General features: G+C 48.4%; 1 protein-coding gene across 4 annotated transcripts in view; it reads right to left on the bottom strand.

Annotated features, from left to right (window-relative positions):
* The window catches only part of MTRF1L (mitochondrial translation release factor 1 like), a 165,629-nt gene that overhangs the window by 35,325 nt on the left and 110,130 nt on the right, over positions 1–20,174 (bottom strand). Inside the window, exon 1 of one of the 4 annotated variants that reach the window (XM_063917850.1) lies at positions 15,276–15,575. The exons of 2 other annotated variants lie outside the window; for them this stretch is intronic. The gene's annotated coding sequence lies outside the window, so the exon portion shown is untranslated. Of the gene's footprint in view, positions 1–14,875; positions 14,974–15,275; positions 15,576–20,174 lie in introns of those variants that run through there. One more of the 4 variants, XM_063917852.1, reaches the window with a different exon arrangement.

Below are 20,174 nucleotides of genomic sequence, written 5' to 3'. Positions count from 1 at the left end.
CCTGGGAGCCTTCCCACCAGCGGATCTGTGTGGGAAAAATGGCGCTGTGTGCTGAGGAGATAGGCCCCGCCCCCTTCACGGCTGGCTCTTCTCCCGGTTTTTTCTGTAATCCTGGCAGGGGTTAAATACATCCATATAGCCCAGGGGCTATATGTGATGTATTTTTAGCAAGTAAAGGTAATTACATTGCTGCCCAGGGCGTCCCCCCCCCCAGCGCCCTGCACCCTCAGTGACCGTGGTGTGAAGTGTGCTGAGAGCAATGGCGCACAGCTGCAGTGCTGTGCGCTACCTTAAGAAGACTGGGACGTCTTCAGCCGCCGATTTCTGGACCTCTTCTCTCTTCAGCATCTGTAAGGGGGCCGGCGGCGCGGCTCCGGTGACCCATCCAGGCTGTACCTGTGATCGTCCCTCTGGAGCTAGTGTCCAGTAGCCTAAGAAGCCAATCCATCCTGCACGCAGGTGAGTTCGCTTCTTCTCCCCTTAGTCCCGCGTTGCAGTGAGCCTGTTGCCAGCAGGACTCACTGAAAATAAAAAACCTAACAAACTTTTATTCTAAGCAGCTCTTTAGGAGAGCCACCTAGATTGCACCCTTCTCGGCCGGGCACAAAAACCTAACTGAGGCTTGGAGGAGGGTCATAGGGGGAGGAGCCAGTGCACACCACCTAGTGGTCAAACTTTTAATTTTGTGCCCTGTCTCCTGCGGAGCCGCTAATCCCCATGGTCCTGACGGAGTCCCCAGCATCCACTTAGGACGTCAGAGAAAAGAAGGGTTATTACCGGGTCAGGTGCAGTGTGAATGGGAGCCGTTCCGATGCGACACGGCTCCCATTCACAGCATAGGCAGAGGCGGCGCAGGAGATGAGCTCATCTCCCGGCGCCGCCTCCACCCCCGCTGCGCCCTCCGCTGCTATGGCAACCGACCCGGTATATTGCCGGGTCGGAAAGCCAGCAACAGAGCGCAAATGCCGGATCGGAAAGCCAGCAACGGAGCGCAAATGCCGGATCCCACCTGGTAATACACGTTTCTCTTACCGGGTAGGATCCGGCATTTGCGATCTGAAAGCAGCACAAGTGTCAGGGACTGATGTTAATAAATCCACATCAGTCCCAGACACTTAGTTTAAAATTACTACCACACAAATGCAGACTAGGGTCCATTTCTTGTCCGCATACAACTAACAGACCAATGTGAATGTGGGGTGAAATGGAGAATATGTAAACTACACAGATCGGGCTCTAGTTTTAACAGAACCTATACTCAAAGAGAGGAGGAAACAAACCACCAAGTTGTTATACCCGTTCTATAGTGTCTTTTAGTTCACATTTATTGAAGTTCAGGAGCAATTGCATACAAGTTAAATGTGTATTATAAAATATTTCTTTAAAAGTACAATTTCATATTAAAGATGGGATTTTCCACATTTCAGTACATCAGAACTGCTCCAGAATTATTAGCTTTCTCCCTCACAGCAGAGGTCAATTCCCAGAAACTCCCTATATATGCGGAGTTTGTATGTCCTCCACGTGTTTGTGCTTTTCCTTCCACTATCCTAAAATATACTGGTAGGTTAATTGGCTTCTGATAAGAAAATTAACTTGTGTGTTTATACACATTGTAGGAAAAAAGATTGGATAAAAATGCTACCCTATCCACCGTGTCAAGGTGAACCCCATTAGATGGGTCCCTGACACCTTGATATGGTGGATGGGCAAGCATTTTTGGCCAAATTTGAGCTATGAACCTCACAGCCATTTTTCAGATTAAAAAAGCTGGATTCGATCTGGAATTTTGAACACGGGTCCAACCCTATTCACACTAAACTTTCGACCCAGTTTACACTGGACCTGGGTTGGTCTGCAAAACTTATGGATGTCATCAAAAATGGTATTTTTCAGGATCAAAGATTACAATGTCAGAACACCAGAGGAAGCTCCATTCAGCGGCGTTTGAAAAAGTCCTGGGTTGGGACTATTCACCCTACACCACGACCAGCAGTTCAACCTTGGTCACTATCCGGGAAGACATGCTGTGACGCGCACCGCTTGCTTCCTTCCTTTTTTCAGAACCCTTTTAAACTAAGCAAAATTCACAGTTGTGGCGCGTTCACGTGAAAGAGCAAAAAAATGTTTTTTTTGTGTTAGGGCTATTATACTCCATGTTAACTGTAAAGATTTCAGTATTCTTAAGGGCTGATGCAATTTTCAGCAAATTGAATAGCACCGGGAAGGAGCTTCTGGAGCTATTCAATTTACTGTAATGCTGAGCTGGAAACTGCAGCTAAACAATAAAGTCGCAAGAACGGGCATTCTCCAACAAAATGCCTAGTTACAATACGGTTTGCACCGCACTAGGGCACAAACCAGTATTGTGGTGGGGTGTGGTATTGAAAGTCGACCGTAACTAGGTCGACAATGTCTAGGTCGACCACTATTGGTCGACAGTAACTAGGTCGACAGGGTCAAAAGGTCGACATGTTCTAGGTCGACGGGTCAAAAGGTCGACATGAGTTTTTAATGTTATTTTGGTGTCGTTTTCTTCGTAGAGTGACCGGGAAACCCAATTACTGCACCGCTTCGCTCGCCATGCTTCGGGCATGGTGCCTTCGCTCCGCTACCGTTTGGCACAGATTACCGTTCCAATCGTAGTCCACGTGGATCGTTAAGTATGAAAAGGTTAAAAAAAAAAAAGAAAAAAATTGTGAAAAACTAATGTCGACCTTTTGACCTGTCAACCTAGACCATGTCGACCTTTTGACACTGTCGACCTAGTTACTGTCGACCAATAGTGGTCGACCTAGACACTGTCGACTTTCAATCCGGATCCCATTGCGGTGCTAGTTTTGTCAGATGTGTCACATGGCACTAGAAGACTCAGCGTGGTAGCATCTCTTATTTAATATTGGAGTGCGCAGCTCAAGCCCCCACCCCTTTCTTAGAAAAATAAGATTTTACTTACCGATAAATCTATTTCTCGGAGTCCGTAGTGGATGCTGGGGTTCCTGAAAGGACCATGGGGAATAGCGGCTCCGCAGGAGACAGGGCACAAAAAGTAAAGCTTTTTCCGATCAGGTGGTGTGCACTGGCTCCTCCCCCTATGACCCTCCTCCAGACTCCAGTTAGGTACTGTGCCCGGACGAGCGTACACAATAAGGGAGGATTTTGAATCCCGGGTAAGACTCATACCAGCCACACCAATCACACCGTACAACTTGTGATCTAAACCCAGTTAACAGTATGATAACAGCGGAGCCTCTGAAAGATGGCTTCCTACAACAATAACCCGAATAAGTTAACAATAACTATGTACAATTTATGCAGATAATCCGCACTTGGGATGGGCGCCCAGCATCCACTACGGACTCCGAGAAATAGATTTATCGGTAAGTAAAATCTTATTTTCTCTATCGTCCTAGTGGATGCTGGGGTTCCTGAAAGGACCATGGGGATTATACCAAAGCTCCCAAACGGGCGGGAGAGTGCGGATGACTCTGCAGCACCGAATGAGAGAACTCCAGGTCCTCCTTAGCCAGAGTATCAAATTTGTAAAATTTTACAAACGTGTTCTCCCCTGACCACGTAGCTGCTCGGCAAAGTTGTAATGCCGAGACCCCTCGGGTAGCCGCCCAAGATGAGCCCACCTTCCTTGTGGAGTGGGCCTTTACAGATTTAGGCTGTGGCAGGCCTGCCACAGAATGTGCCAGTTGGATTGTGCTACAGATCCAACGAGCAATCGTCTGCTTAGACGCAGGAGCACCCATCTTGTTGGGTGCATACAATATAAACAACGAGTCAGATTTTCTGACTCCAGCTGTTCTTGCAATATATATTTTTAATGCTCTGACAACGTCCAGTAACTTGGAGTCCTCCAAGTCACTTGTAGCCGCAGGCACTACAATAGGCTGGTTCAGATGAAATGCTGACACCACCTTAGGGAGAAAATGCGGACGAGTCCGCAGTTCTGCCCTGTCCGAATGGAAAATCAGATATGGGCTTTTGTAAGATAAAGCTGCCAATTCTGACACTCTCCTGGCAGAAGCCAGGGCTAGAAGCATGGTCACTTTCCAAGTGAGATATTTCAAATCCACCTTATTTAGTGGTTCAAACCAATGAGATTTTAGAAAATCCAAAACTACATTGAGATCCCACGGTGCCACTGGAGGCACCACAGGAGGCTGTATATGCAGCACTCCCTTAACAAAGGTCTGGACTTCAGGGACTGAAGCCAATTCTTTTTGAAAGAAAATCGACAGGGCCGAAATTTGAACCTTAATAGATCCCAATTTGAGACCCATAGACAATCCTGATTGCAGGAAATGTAGGAATCGACCCAGTTGAAATTCCTCCGTCGGAGCACTCCGATCTTCGCACCACGCAACATATTTTCGCCAAATTCGGTGATAATGTTGCACGGTTACTTCTTTCCTTGCTTTAATCAAAGTAGGAATGACTTCTTCCGGCATGCCTTTTTCCATTAGGATCCGGCGTTCAACCGCCATGCCGTCAAACGCAGCCGCGGTAAGTCTTGAAACAGACAGGGACCCTGCTGAAGCAAGTCCCTCCTTAGAGGTAGAGGCCACGGATCTTCCGTGATCATCTCTTGAAGTTCCGGGTACCAAGTCCTTCTTGGCCAATCCGGAACCACTAGTATCGTTCTTACGCCTCTTTGCCGTATAATTCTCAATACTTTTGGTATGAGAGGCAGAGGAGGAAACACATACACCGACTGGTACACCCAAGGCGTTACCAGCGCGTCCACAGCTATTGCCTGCGGATCTCTTGACCTGGCGCAATACCTGTCCAGTTTTTTGTTGAGGCGAGACGCCATCATGTCCACCATTGGTCTTTCCCAACGGGTTACCAGCATGTGGAAGACTTCTGGATGAAGTCCCCACTCTCCCGGGTGAAGATCGTGTCTGCTGAGGAAGTCTGCTTCCCAGTTGTCCACTCCCGGGATGAACACTGCTGATAGCGCTATCACATGATTCTCTGCCCAGCGAAGAATCCTTGCAGCTTCTGCCATTGCACTCCTGCTTCTTGTGCCGCCCTGTCTGTTCACATGGGCGACTGCCGTGATGTTGTCCGACTGGATCAACACCGGTTTTCCCTGAAGCAGAGGTTCTGCCTGGCTTAGAGCATTGTATATTGCTCTTAGTTCCAGAATGTTTATGTGAAGAGACGTTTCCAGGCTCGTCCATACTCCCTGGAAGTTTCTTCCTTGTGTGACTGCTCCCCAGCCTCTCAGGCTGGCGTCCGTGGTCACCAGGATCCAATCCTGTATGCCGAATCTGCGGCCCTCCAATAGATGAGGACTCTGCAACCACCACAGAAGAGACACCCTTGTCCTTGGAGACAGGGTTATCCGTAGGTGCATCTGAAGATGCGACCCTGACCATTTGTCCAACAGATCCCTTTGGAAAATTCTTGCGTGGAATCTGCCGAATGGAATTGCTTCGTAAGAAGCCACCATTTTTCCCAGGACTCTTGTGCATTGATGTACAGACACCTTTCCTGGTTTTAGGAGGTTCCTGACAAGCTCGGATAACTCCTTGGCTTTTTCCTCCGGGAGAAAAACCTTTTTCTGAACCGTGTCCAGAATCATCCCTAGGAACAGCAGACGAGTTGTCGGCATTAACTGGGATTTTGGAATATTCAGAATCCACCCGTGCTGTTTTAGCACTTTTTGAGACAGTGCTAATCCCATCTCTAGCTGTTCTCTGGACCTCGCCCTTATTAGGAGATCGTCCAAGTATGGGATAATTAATACGCCTTTTCTTCGAAGAAGAATCATCATCTCGGCCATTACCTTTGTAAAGATCCGAGGTGCCGTGGACAATCCGAACGGCAGCGTCTGAAACTGATAGTGACAGTTTTGTACAACGAACCTGAGGTACCCCTGGTGTGAGGGGTAAATTGGAACGTGGAGATACGCATCCTTGATGTCCAAGGATACCATAAAGTCCCCCTCTTCCAGGTTCGCTATCACTGCTCTGAGTGACTCCATTTTGAACTTGAACTTCTTTATGTACAGGTTCAAGGACTTCAGATTTAGAATAGGCCTTACCGAGCCATCCGGCTTCGGTACCACAAAAAGAGTGGAATAATACCCCTTCCCTTGTTGTAGAAGAGGTACCTTGACTATCACCTGCTGAGAGTACAGCTTGTGAATGGCTTCCAAAACCGTCTCCCTTTCGGAGGGGGACGTTGGTAAAGCAGACTTCAGGAAACGGCGAGGTGGATCCGTCTCTAATTCCAACCTGTACCCTTGAGATATTATCTGCAGGATCCAGGGATCTACCTGCGAGTGAGCCCACTGCGCGCTGTAATTTTTGAGACGACCGCCCACCATCCCCGAGTCCGCTTGAGGAGCCCCAGCGTCATGCTGAGGCTTTTGTAGAAGCCGGGGAGGGCTTCTGTTCCTGGGAAGGAGCTGCGTGTTGCTGTCTCTTCCCTCGACCTTTGCCTCGTGGCAGATATGAATAGCCCTTTGCTCTCTTATTTTTAAAGGAACGAAAGGGCTGCGGTTGAAAAGTCGGTGCCTTTTTCTGTGGGGGAGTGACTTGAGGTAGAAAGGTGGATTTCCCGGCTGTAGCCGTGGCCACCAAATCTGATAGACCGACTCCAAATAACTCCTCCCCTTTATACGGCAAAACTTCCATATGCCGTTTTGAATCCGCATCGCCTGTCCACTGTCGCGTCCATAAAGCTCTTCTGGCCGAAATGGACATAGCACTTACCCGTGATGCCAGTGTGCAGATATCCCTCTGTGCATCACGCATATAAAGAAATGCATCCTTTATTTGTTCTAACGACAGTAAAATATTGTCCCTGTCCAGGGTATCAATATTTTCAATCAGGGACTCTGACCAAACTACCCCAGCACTGCCCATCCAGGCAGTCGCTACAGCTGGTCGTAGTATAACACCTGCATGTGTGTATATACTTTTTTGGATATTTTCCATCCTCCTATCTGATGGATCTTTAAGTGCGGCCGTCTCAGGAGAGGGTAACGCCACTTGTTTAGATAAGCGTGTTAGCGCCTTGTCCACCCTAGGAGGTGTTTCCCAGCGCTCCCTAACCTCTGGCGGGAAAGGGTATAATGCCAATAATTTCTTTGAAATTATCAGTTTTTTATCAGGGGCAACCCACGCTTCATTACACACGTCATTTAATTCTTCTGATTCAGGAAAAACTATAGGTAGTTTTTTCATACCCCACATAATACCCTGTTTAGTGGTACCTGTAGTATCAGCTAAATGTAACGCCTCCTTCATTGCCAAAATCATATAACGTGTGGCCCTACTGGAAAATACGGTTGATTTGTCACCGTCACCACTGGAGTCATCGCCTGTGTCTGGGTCTGTGTCGACCGACTGAGGCAAAGGGCGTTTCACAGCCCCTGACGGTGTTTGAGTCGCCTGGACAGGCACTAATTGATTGTCCGGCCGCCTCATGTCGTCAAACGACTGCTTTAGCGTGTTGACACTATCCCGTAGTTCCATAAATAAAGGCATCCATTCCGGTGTCGACTCCCTAGGGGGTGACATCCTCATATTTGGCAATTGCTCCGCCTCCACACCAATATCGTCCTCATACATGTCGACACACACGTACCGACACACAGCAGACACACAGGGAATGCTCCTAACGAAGACAGGACCCACTAGCCCTTTGGGGAGACAGAGGGAGAGTTTGCCAGCACACACCAAAAGCGCTATATATATATCAGGGATAGCCTTATAATAAGTGCTCCCTTATAGCTGCTTTGTTATATCAAATTATCGCCATAAATGTGCCCCCCCCCTCTCTGTTTTACCCTGTTTCTGTAGTGCAGTGCAGGGGAGAGACTTGGGAGCCGTCCTGACCAGCGGAGCTGTGAGAGGAAATGGCGCCGTGTGCTGAGGAGATAGGCCCCGCCCCTTTTCTGGCGGGCTCGTCTCCCGCTATTTAGAGAAATCAGGCAGGGGTTAAATATCTCCATATAGCCTCTAGGGCTATATGTGAGGTATTTTTAGCCTTTATAGGTAATCATTTTGCCTCCCAGGGCGCCCCCCTCCCAGCGCCCTGCACCCTCAGTGACTGCCGTGTGAAGTGTGCTGAGAGGAAAATGGAGCACAGCTGCAGTGCTGTGCGCTACCTTTTGAAGACTGCAGGAGTCTTCAGCCGCCGATTCTGGACCTCTTCTGTCTTCAGCATCTGCAAGGGGGCCGGCGGCGTGGCTCCGGTGACCATCCAGGCTGTACCCGTGATCGTCCCTCTGGAGCTTGATGTCCAGTAGCCAAGAAGCCAATCCATCCTGCACGCAGGTGAGTTGACTCCTTCTCCCCTCAGTCCCTCGCTGCAGTGATCCTGTTGCCAGCAGGAATCACTGTAAAATAAAAAACCTAGCTAAACTTTTTCTAAGCAGCTCTTTAGGAGAGCCACCTAGATTGCACCCTTCTCGGCCGGGCACAAAAATCTAACTGGAGTCTGGAGGAGGGTCATAGGGGGAGGAGCCAGTGCACACCACCTGATCGGAAAAAGCTTTACTTTTTGTGCCCTGTCTCCTGCGGAGCCGCTATTCCCCATGGTCCTTTCAGGAACCCCAGCATCCACTAGGACGATAGAGAAATAAGAATTTACTTACCGATAATTCTATTTCTCGGAGTCCGTAGTGGATGCTGGGGTTCCTGAAAGGACCATGGGGAATAGCGGCTCCGCAGGAGACAGGGCACAAAAAGTAAAGCTTTAGGATCAGGTGGTGTGCACTGGCTCCTCCCCCTATGACCCTCCTCCAAGCCTCAGTTAGGTACTGTGCCCGGACGAGCGTACACAATAAGGAAGGATTTATGAATCCCGGGTAAGACTCATACCAGCCACACCAATCACACTGTACAACCTGTGATCTGAACCCAGTTAACAGTATGATAACAGCGGAGCCTCTGAAAAGATGGCTCACAACAATAATAACCCGATTTTTGTAACTATGTACAAGTAATGCAGATAATCCGCACTTGGGATGGGCGCCCAGCATCCACTACGGACTCCGAGAAATAGAATTATCGGTAAGTAAATTCTTATTTTCTCTATCGTCCTAGTGGATGCTGGGGTTCCTGAAAGGACCATGGGGATAATACCAAAGCTCCCAAACGGGCGGGAGAGTGCGGATGACTCTGCAGCACCGAATGAGAGAACTCCAGGTCCTCCTTAGCCAGGGTATCAAATTTGTAGGATTTTACAAACGTGTTTGCCCCTGACTAAATAGCCGCTCGGCAAAGTTGTAAAGCCGAGACCCCTCGGGCAGCCGCCCAAGATGAGCCCACCTTCCTTGTGGAATGGGCATTTACATATTTTGGCTGTGGCAGGCCTGCCACAGAATGTGCAAGCTGAATTGTATTACACATCCAACTAGCAATAGTCTGCTTAGAAGCAAGAGCACCCAGTTTTGTGGGTGCATACAGGATAACAGCAAGTCAGTTTTCCTTACTCCAGCCGTCCTGGAAACATATTTTCAGGGCCCTGACAACATCTAGCAACTTGGAGTCCTCCAAGTCCCTAGTAGGTGCAAGGCACCACAATAAGCTGGTTCAGGTGAAACACTGACACCACCTTAGGGAGAGAACTGGGGACGAATGGACAAACAGATATGGCTTTTTTGAGAAAAAACCACCAATTTGACACTCGCCTGGTCCAGGCCAGGGCCAAGAGCATGGTCACTTTTCATGTGAGATGCTTCAAATCCACAGATTTGACTGGTTTTAAACCAATGTGTTTTGAGGAATCCCAGAACTACGTTGAGATCCCACAGTGCCACTGGAGGCACAAAAGGGGGTTGTATATGCAATACTCCCTTGACAAACTTCTGGACTTCAGGAACTGAAGCCAATTCTTTCTGGAAGAAAAATCGACAGGGCCGAAATTTGAACCTTAATGGACCCCAATTTGAGGCCCATAGACACTCCTGTTTGCAAGAAATGCAGGAATCGACCGAGTTGAAATTTCTTCGTGGGGCCTTCCTGGCCTCACACCACGCAACATATTTTCGCCACATGTGGTGATAATGTTGTGCGGTCACCTCCTTTCTGGCTTTGACCAGGGTAGGAATGACCTCTTCCTGAATGCCTTTTCCCTTAGGATCCGGCGTTCCACCGCCATGCCGTCAAACGCAGCTGCGGTAAGTCTTGGAACAGACATGGTACTTGCTGAAACAAGTCCCTTCTTAGCGGCAGAGACCATAAGTCCTCTGTGAGCATCTCTTGAAGTTCCGGGTACCAAGTCCTTCTTGGCCAATCCGGAGCCATGAGTATAGTTCTTACTCCTCTACGTCTTATAATTCTCAGTACCTTAGGTATGAAAAGCAGAGGATGGAACACATACACCGACTGGTACACCCACGGTGTTACCAGAACGTCCACAGCTATTGCCTGAGGGTCTCTTAACCTGGCGCAATACCTGTCCCGTTTTTTGTTCAGACGGGACGCCATCATGTCCACCTTTGGTAATTCCCAACGGTTTACAATTATGTGGAAACTTTCCCATGAAGTTCCCACTCGGCCGGGTGGAGGTCGTGCCTACTGAGGAAGTCTGCTTCCCAGTTTCCATTCCCGGAATGAAACACTGCTGACAGTGCTATCACATGATTTTCCGCCCAGCGAAAAGTCCTTTCAGTTTTTGCCACTGCCCTCCTGCTTCTTGTGCCGCCCTGTCTATTTACGTGGGCGACTGCCGTGATGTTTTATCCCACTGGATCAATACCGGCTGACCTTGAAGCAGAGGTCTTGCTAAGCTTAGAGCATTATAAATTTACCCTTAGCTATATTTATGTGGAGAAAAATCTCCAGACTTGATCACACTCCCTGGAAATTTTTTTCTTTGTGTGACTGCTCCCCAGCCTCTCGGGCTGGCCTCCGTGGTCACCAACATCCAAAACTGAATGCCGAATCTGCGGCCCTCTAGAAGATGAGCACTCTGTAACCACCACAGGAGAGACACCCTTGTCCTTGGATATAGGGTTATCCGCTGATGCATCTGAAGATGCGATCCGGACCATTTGTCCAGCAGATCCCACTGAAAAGTTCTTGCATGAAATCTGCCGACTGGAATTGCTTCGAAGGAAGTCACCATTTTTTTACCATGGCCCTTGTGCAATGATGCACTGATTTTAGGAGGTTCCTGACTAGCTCGGATAACTCCCTGGCTTTCTCTTCCGGGAGAAACACCTTTTTCTGGACTGTGTCCAGAATCATCCCTAAGCACAGGAGACTTGTTGTCGGGATCAGCTGCGATTTTGGAATATTTAGAATCCACCCCTGCTGTTGTAACAGTATCCGAGATAGTGCTACTCCGACCTCCAACTGTTTCCTGGACTTTGCCCTTATCAGGAGATCGTCCAAGTAAGGGATAATTAAGACGCCTTTTCTTCGAAGAAGAACCATCATTTCGGCCATTACCTTGGTAAAGACCCGGGGTGCCGTAGACAATCCAAACGGCAGCGTCAGAAACTGATAGTGACAGTTCTGTACCACGAACCTGAGGTACCCTTAGTGATAAGGGCAAATTTGGGACATGGAGGTAAGCATCCCTGATGTCTCGGGACACCAGATAGTCCCCTTCTTCCCGGTTCGTTATCACTGCTCTGAGTGACTCCATCTTGATTTGAACCTTTGTAAGTGTTCAAAAATTTTTTTTTTTTAGATTTAGAATAGGTCTCACCTAGCCTTCTGGCTTCAGTACCACAATATAGTGTGGAATAATACCCCTTTTCTTGTTGTAGGAGGGGTAATTTAATTATCACCTGCTGGGAATACAGCTCGTGAATTTTTTCCCATACTGCCTCCTTGTCGGAGGGAGACCTTGGTAAAGCAGACTTCAGGAGCCTGCGCAGGGGAAACGTCTCGACATTCCAAACTGTACCCCTGGAATACTACTTGTAGGATCCAGGGGTCCTGTACGGTCTCAGCGTCATGCTGAGAGCTTGTCAGAAGCGGTGGAACGCTTCTGTTCCTGGGAATGGGCTGCCTGCTGCAGTCTTCTTCCCTTTCCTCTATCCCTGGGCAGATATGACTCTTATAGGGACGAAAGGACTGAAGCTGAAAAGACGGTGTCTTTTTCTGCAGAGATGTGACTTAGGGTAAAAACGGTGGATTTTCCAGCAGTTGCCCTGGCCACCAGGTCCGATGGACCGACCCCAAATAACTCCTCTTCCTTTATACGGCAATACACCTTTGTGCCGTTTGGAATCTGCATCACCTGACCACTGTCGTGTCCATAAACATCTTCTGGCAGATATGGACATCGCACTTACTCTTGATGCCAGAGTGCAAATATCCCTCTGTGCATCTCGCATATATAGAAATACATCCTTTAAATGCTCTATAGTCAATAAAATACTGTCCCTGTCAAGGGTATCAATATTTTTAGTCAGGGAATCCGACCAAGCCACCCCAGCTCTGCACATCCAGGCTGAGGCGATCGCTGGTCGCAGTATAACACCAGTATGTGTGTATATACTTTTTATGATATTTTTCCAGCCTCCTGTCAGCTGGCTCCTTGAGGACGGCCCTATCTATAGACGGTACCGCCACTTGTTCTGATAAGCGTGTGAGCGCCTTATCCACCCTAAGGGGTGTTTCCCAACGCGCCCTAACTTCTGGCGGGAAAGGGTATACCACCCATATTTTCTATCGGGGGGAACCCACGCATCATCACACACTTCATTTAATTTATCTGATTCAGGAAAAACTACGGTAGTTTTTTCACATCCCACATAATACCCTCTTTTGTGGTACTTGTAGTATCAGAAATATGTAACACCTCCTTCATTGCCCTTAACGTGTGGCCCTAATAAGGAATACGTTTGTTTATTCACCGTCGACACTGGATTCAGTGTCCGTGTCGACCGACTAAAGTAAACGGGCGTTTTAAAACCCCTGACGGTGATTCTGAGACGTCTGGACCGGTACTAATTGTTTGTCGGCCGTCTCATGTCGTCAACCGACCTTGCAGCGTGTTGACATTATCACGTAATTCCCTAAATAAGCCATCCATTCCGGTGTCGACTCCCTAGAGAGTGACATCACCATTACAGGCAATTGCTCCGCCTCCTCACCAACATCGTCCTCATACATGTCGACACACACGTACCGACACACAGCACACACACAGGGAATGCTCTGATAGAGGACAGGACCCACTAGCCCTTTGGAGAGACAGAGGGAGAGTTTGCCAGCACACACCAAAAACGCTATAATTATATAGGGACAACCTTATATAAGTGTTTTCCCTTATAGCATCTTTTATATATTTCTAACGCCAAATTAGTGCCCCCCCTCTCTGTTTTAACCCTGTTTCTGTAGTGCAGTGCAGGGGAGAGCCTGGGAGCCTTCCCCCCAGCCTGTGAGGGAAAATGGCGCTGTGTGCTGAGGAGATAGGCCCCGCCCCTTTTTCGGCGGCCTCGTCTCCCGCTCTTAACGGATTCTAGCAGGGGTTAAATATCTCCATATAGCCCCCGGAGGCTATATGTGAGGTATTTTTAGCCAAAAAAGGTTTTCATTTGCCTCCCAGGGCGCCCCCCTCCCAGCGCCCTGCACCCTCAGTGACTGCCGTGTGAAGTGTGCTGAGAGGAAAATGGCGCACAGCTGCAGTGCTGTGCGCTACCTTAAGAAGACTGAGGAGTCTTCTGCCGCCGATTCTGGACCTCTTCTCGTTTCAGCATCTGCAAGGGGGCCGGCGGCGAGGCTCCGGTGACCATCCAGGCTGTACCTGTGATCGTCCCTCTGGAGCTAATGTCCAGTAGCCAAGAAGCCAATCCATCCTGCACGCAGGTGAGTTCACTTCTTCTCCCCTAAGTCCCTCGTTGCAGTGATCCTGTTGCCAGCAGGACTCACTGTAAAATAAAAAACCTAAGCTAAACTTTTCTAAGCAGCTCTTTAGGAGAGCCACCTAGATTGCACCCTTCTCGGCCGGGCACAAAAATCTAACTGAGGCTTGGAGGAGGGTCATAGGGGGAGGAGCCAGTGCACACCACCTGATCCTAAAGCTTTACTTTTTGTGCCCTGTCTCCTGCGGAGCCGCTATTCCCCATGGTCCTTTCAGGAACCCCAGCATCCACTAGGACGATAGAGAAAATAGTTTGTAAGCTACAGAAAGGTAAAGCCTGATGGGAATTACCAAATAGTCCCTGTAAAGCATTTTGTAATGTGTGAATGAATCTACAAAAAATTAATAAAAAAAAAATCTTACATACACTCACCCCATCCCTTTTTGTACGACATATCAAGGTCACTACCATTTCCTTGATTATGTGTAACCAGCACAAGTAATTGAAATGGCTGTAGAGAATTAATTTGAACTAGTGGTATGTTTATTGCAAATATTAAATACGCCAAAGCTAATATTGCTAGTCTTGTGTATGGAAATTATCAGGATTCCTAAACAAAAGGCAGTGGTGTTGGTTATATAATTGAAGGAAACTGCAAATGCTGTATTCTACCGTTTGCTAAACTGATCACACAAGACATATACACTGTACTAGCAGATAGGACACCAGAGTAACATTGTTACACTCATAACAGTTCTCACTACTAGGTCTAACACAATGGTCACAGTGAGTAAAGCACTAGGGGCTCATATTGTGAGCGTTAATCATATCACTTCCCGTAGATTACATTTTATATTCCACACACTTTTATTCTACACCCAGTGTAATCACACAATATCGCTGCAGTGGGAGAAAGTTAAATACCCCAAATATCTCGTCACCACCCAACCCCCCCTGGGCGCCATTTTTTCACCGCCTAATTTCTTCTCCACCTTTCTCCATGCATACTACTGCCCTGCATGAGAGAAGATACATATGGAAGCACACGGGGATCGCCAGGGAGATGTGCAGATGACATACATGGGATTTAATGTAGCGAGGGGAGATCCCCCGGTGCCCGCCATCCCCATATGGGAAGGTGCTGCGGGCGGATTTGGCGGGTGACCGTCGGTAACCGGTACACAGCGGAGTGGCGAGTACACACAGACAGGGGTTTCCTATAGGTGCCCACTATGTCATAACAGTACGAGGATGGGATAATGGCACACATACAAAGGCCATGCATAGCCCGGTGGGGAGTATCGTGGATATAGAAGCTGCATTAGCTATACAGGGAAAGTCATACGCTGGAAGCCATTACCCCCATTATATCAGGGCTACTCCTGTAGATAAGAGTTTTACCACCAAGGCAGCGCCCCCTTCCCCCATCTCCGGGCTGCAGGCTGGGACAGTGACCGCGGATGGGACAGAAGGCATTTACCTGATCTGACTCCGGCGCTCCCAGGACGGGATTATTTTTTCCAGTTCATAAAATGGTGAAAAACCCGATGTTCCTATTAAAGTAATGGTGCAGAAATAACAGCCGTGCTGTCCCCCCGCCGCTCTCACGAACACAGGCGGCTGCGGTGAGTGCGAAGCGTCGCTGCCTCCTCTGTCATTAGCTAAAGGGCGCCAGCTGCTTCAGCAACTTGTATACTTTAAATTTCGCGACCAAACCGTCCGTCCAATCGAGCCCATCTTCCGGTCCGCCAGCGGCCAATGGCACAGTATCGGGCGCCGAGATATTCCCCGAATCTGATTGGGGCTGCCCTGCCCACGTCCCGCCCTCAGGACGCATTAGCCGTCATTTTAGGTACTGGCACATTTTTATTTGAGATTATAAAAGAACACAGTTTAGTGAAATTATCCAGTGTTCGTTAAATAAAGGAATTGTTAGAGACAATGAATTGATATTCCGCTGTACTTATTCTTGTATTTTACGGTTACATAATAAAAGCCTTTCACACCAGTGCCGAGTAAAAGCCGGCATTTTGCTTGTATATAATATAATGCATGCGCCTGCACGTCATCTACCAATACTAGTCAAATATGGCTCATAACTCCTAGTAGCATATTACTTTTTCCTCCTGCAAACTTTCTATTATTTTAGATAGTAAAAGTGGGGCAGATGCCGACATGGCCATTATTACACCCCAAATTGACTGAAACGTGTTTACAATATGAAATCTACAATTGCAGACATAGCCAAAGTTGTAGCTATCACAAGTATCAATGGGTCAACAGTTAATAGGTCAACCACTATAGGTTGACATTGACATGTCAACATGTTAAAATGGTCAACATGATATATTTACACTTTGTTGGTGTTGTTTTTTGCGGAACATGACCAGGAACCCCAATTAGTGAACCGGTTCACTCGCCATGCTGCGCTCCACGCAGGCTACTATTCCCAATCGCAGTCCTTATGGATGGTACAGTATGAAAAAGTTAAAAATCTATTTAAAAATAAATAAAAAACCACGTTGACATTTTCATTGGTCAACCTGTCCTGTGTCAACCGTTTTCCTGCGTCGACCATGTTAATGTCAACCTAACATCTCTAGATATAAGCACATGGTGTGGGTGGACCAGTCCTGTCCCAGTAGCATGTGTGTCAGGGATAAAAGATCAGAAATAAATCATAGACACTAATGTATGAATGCTTTTAACAGTTTATGGTCTGCTACAAACCTATAATACATCAGATAAAAATCACCATGTCGTGTTAAAAATAAGAATTTACTTACCGATAATTCTATTTCTCGTAGTCCGTAGTGGATGCTGGGAACTCCGTAAGGACCATGGGGAATAGCGGCTCCGCAGGAGACTGGGCACAAAAAGAAAAGCTTTAGGACTACCTGGTGTGCACTGGCTCCTCCCCCTATGACCCTCCTCCAAGCCTCAGTTAGGATACTGTGCCCGGACGAGCGTACACAATAAGGAAGGATTTTGAATCCCGGGTAAGACTCATACCAGCCACACCAATCACACCGTACAACCTGTGATATGAACCCAGTTAACAGCATGATAACAGAGGAGCCTCTGGATAGATGGCTCACAACAACAATAACCCGATTTGTTAACAATAATTATGTACAAGTATTGCAGATAATCCGCACTTGGGATGGGCGCCCAGCATCCACTACGGACTACGAGAAATAGAATTATCGGTAAGTAAATTCTTATTTTCTCTGACGTCCTAGTGGATGCTGGGAACTCCGTAAGGACCATGGGGATTATACCAAAGCTCCCAAACGGGCGGGAGAGTGCGGATGACTCTGCAGCACCGAGTGAGAAAACTCCAGGTCCTCCTCAGCCAGAGTGTCAAATTTGTAAAATTTTACAAAAGTATTTGACCCTGACCAAGTAGCAGCTCGGCAGAGTTGTAAAGCCGAGACCCCTCGGGCAGCCGCCCAAGATGAGCCCACCTTCCTTGTGGAGTGGGCTTTTACAGATTTTGGCTGTGGCAGGCCTGCCACAGAATGCGCAAGCTGAATTGTACTACAAATCCAACGAGCAATAGTCTGCTTAGAAGCAGGAGCACCCAGCTTGTTGGGTGCGTACAGGATAAATAGCGAGTCAGATTTTATGACTCCAGCCGTCCTGGAAACATATATTTTCAGGGCCCTGACAAGTCCTTAGTAGCCGCAGGTACCACAATAGGCTGGTTCAGATGAAACGCTGAAACCACCTTTGGGAGAAATTGAGGACGAGTCCTCAATTCTGCCCTCTCCGTATGAAAAGTCAGGTAAGGGCTTTTACAGGATAAAGCCGCCAATTCGGACACACGCCTGGCTGAAGCCAGGGCCAACAACATGACCACTTTCCATGTGAGATATTTTAATTCCACAGTGTTGAGTGGTTCAAACCAATGTGATTTTAGGAAATCCAAAACAACATTCAGATCCCAGGGTGCCACTGGAGGCACAAAAGGAGGCTGTATATGTAGCACTCCCTTAACAAACGTCTGGACTTCAGGCACTGAAGCCAGTTCTCTCTGAAAGAAAATCGACAGGGCCGAAATCTGGACCTTAATGGATCCTAATTTTAGGCCCATAGACACTCCTGCTTGCAGGAAATGCAGGAATCGACCCAGTTGAAATTCCTCCGTCTGGGCCTTTTTGGCCTCGCACCACGCAACATATTTCCGCCAGATGCGGTGATAATGCTTTGCGGTTACATCCTTTCTGGCTTTTATCAAAGTAGGGATGACTTCGTCTGGAATGCCTTTTTCCTTTAAGATCCGGCGTTCAACCGCCATGCCGTCAAACGCAGCCGCGGTAAGTCTTGGAACAGACAGGGTCCCTGCTGGAGCAGGTCCCTTCTCAGAGGTAGAGGCCACGGGTCCTCTGTGAGCATCTCTTGAAGTTCCGGGTACCAAGTCCTTCTTGGCCAATCCGGAGCCACGAGAATAGTTCTTACTCCTCCCCGCCGTATAATTCTCAGCACCTTGAGTATGAGAGGCAGAGGAGGGAACACATACACCGACTGGTACACCCACGGTGTTACCAGAGCGTCCACAGCTATTGCTTGAGGGTCCCTTGACCTGGCGCAATACCTGTCCAGTTTTTTTGTTGAGGCGGGACGCCATCATGTCCACCTTTGGTTTTTCCCAACGGCTTATCATCATGTGGAAGACTTCTGGGTGAAGTCCCCACTCTCCCGGGTGGAGGTCGTGCCTGCTGAGGAAGTCTGCTTCCCAGTTGTCCACTCCCGGAATGAACACTGCCGACAGTGCTATCACATGATTTTCCGCCCAGCGAAGAATCCTTGCAGCTTCTGCCATTGCCCTCCTGCTTCTTGTGCCGCCCTGTCTGTTTACGTGGGCGACTGCCGTGATGTTGTCCGGCTGGATCAGCACCGGCTGACCTTGAAGCAGAGGTCTTGCTTGGCTTAGAGCGTTGTAAATGGCTCTTAACTCCAGGATATTTATGTGAAGTGATATCTCCAGGCTTGACCACAAGCCCTGGAAGTTTCTTCTCTGTGTGACTGCTCCCCAGCCTCGCAGGCTGGCATCCGTGGTCACCAGAACCCAGTCCTGAATGCCGAATCTGCGGCCCTCTAGAAGATGAGCACTCTGCAACCACCACAGGAGAGACACCCTTGTCCTTGGGGACAGGGTTATTCGCTGATGCATCTGAAGATGCGATCCGGACCATTTGTCCAGCAGGTCCCACTGGAATGTTCTTGCGTGGAATCTGCCGAATGGGATTGCTTCGTAGGAAGCTACCATTTTCCCCAGGACCCTTGTGCATTGGTGCACTGATACTTGGCCTGGTTTTAGGAGATTTCTGACTAGCTCGGATAACTCTCTGGCTTTCTCTTCCGGGAGAAACACCTTTTTCTGGACTGTGTCCAGGATCATCCCTAGGAATAGAAGACGTGTCATCGGGATCAGCTGCGATTTTGGGATATTGAGAATCCAACCGTGCTGCCGCAGCACTACTTGAGATAGTGCTACTCCGACTACCAACTGTTCCTTGGATCTTGCCCTTATCAGGAGATCGTCCAAGTAAGGGATAATTAAAACTCCCTTCCTTCGAAGGAGTATCATCATTTCGGCCATTACTTTGGTAAAGACACGGGGCGCCGTGGACAATCCAAACGGCAGCGTCTGAAACGGATAGTGGCAGTTCTGTACCACAAACCTGAGGTACCCTTGGTGAGAAGGGTAAATTGGGACATGGAGGTAAGCATCCTTGATGTCCAGAGACACCATATAATCCCCTTCTTCCAGGTTCGCGATCAAGGCTCTGAGTGACTCCATCTTGAATTTGAACCTCTGTATGTAAGTGTTCAAAGATTTTAGATTTAAAATAGGTCTCACCGAGCCATCCGGCTTCGGTACCACAAACAGCGTGGAATAATACCCCTTTCCCTGTTGCAGGAGGGGTACCTTGATTATCACCTGCTGTGAATACAGCTTGTGAATGGCTTCCAATACCGCCTCCCTGTCGGAGGGAGACGTCGGTAAGGCAGACTTTAGGAAACGGTGAGGGGGAAGACGCCTCGAATTCCAATTTGTACCCCTGAGATACCACCTGAAGGATCCAGGGATCCACTTGTGAGTGAGCCCACTGCACGCTGAAATTCTTGAGACAGGCCCCCACCGTGCCTGAGTCCGCTTGTAGAGCCCCAGCGTCATGCTGAGGACTTGGCAGAAGCGGGAGAGGGCTTCTGTTCCTGGGAACTGGCTGTTTGCTGCAGCCTTTTTCCTCTCCCTCTGCCACGGGGCAGAAATGAGGAGCCTTTCGCCCGCTTGCCCTTATGGGGCCGAAAGGACTGCGCCTGATAATACGGCGTCTTTTTATGTTGAGAGGCTACCTGGGGTAAAAATGTG

This window comes from Pseudophryne corroboree, chromosome 4 (genome assembly GCF_028390025.1).
Source record: "Pseudophryne corroboree isolate aPseCor3 chromosome 4, aPseCor3.hap2, whole genome shotgun sequence".
NCBI classification, from domain to species: Eukaryota; Metazoa; Chordata; class Amphibia; order Anura; family Myobatrachidae; genus Pseudophryne; species Pseudophryne corroboree.
This window is presented reverse-complemented; position numbering and strand designations above follow the sequence as displayed.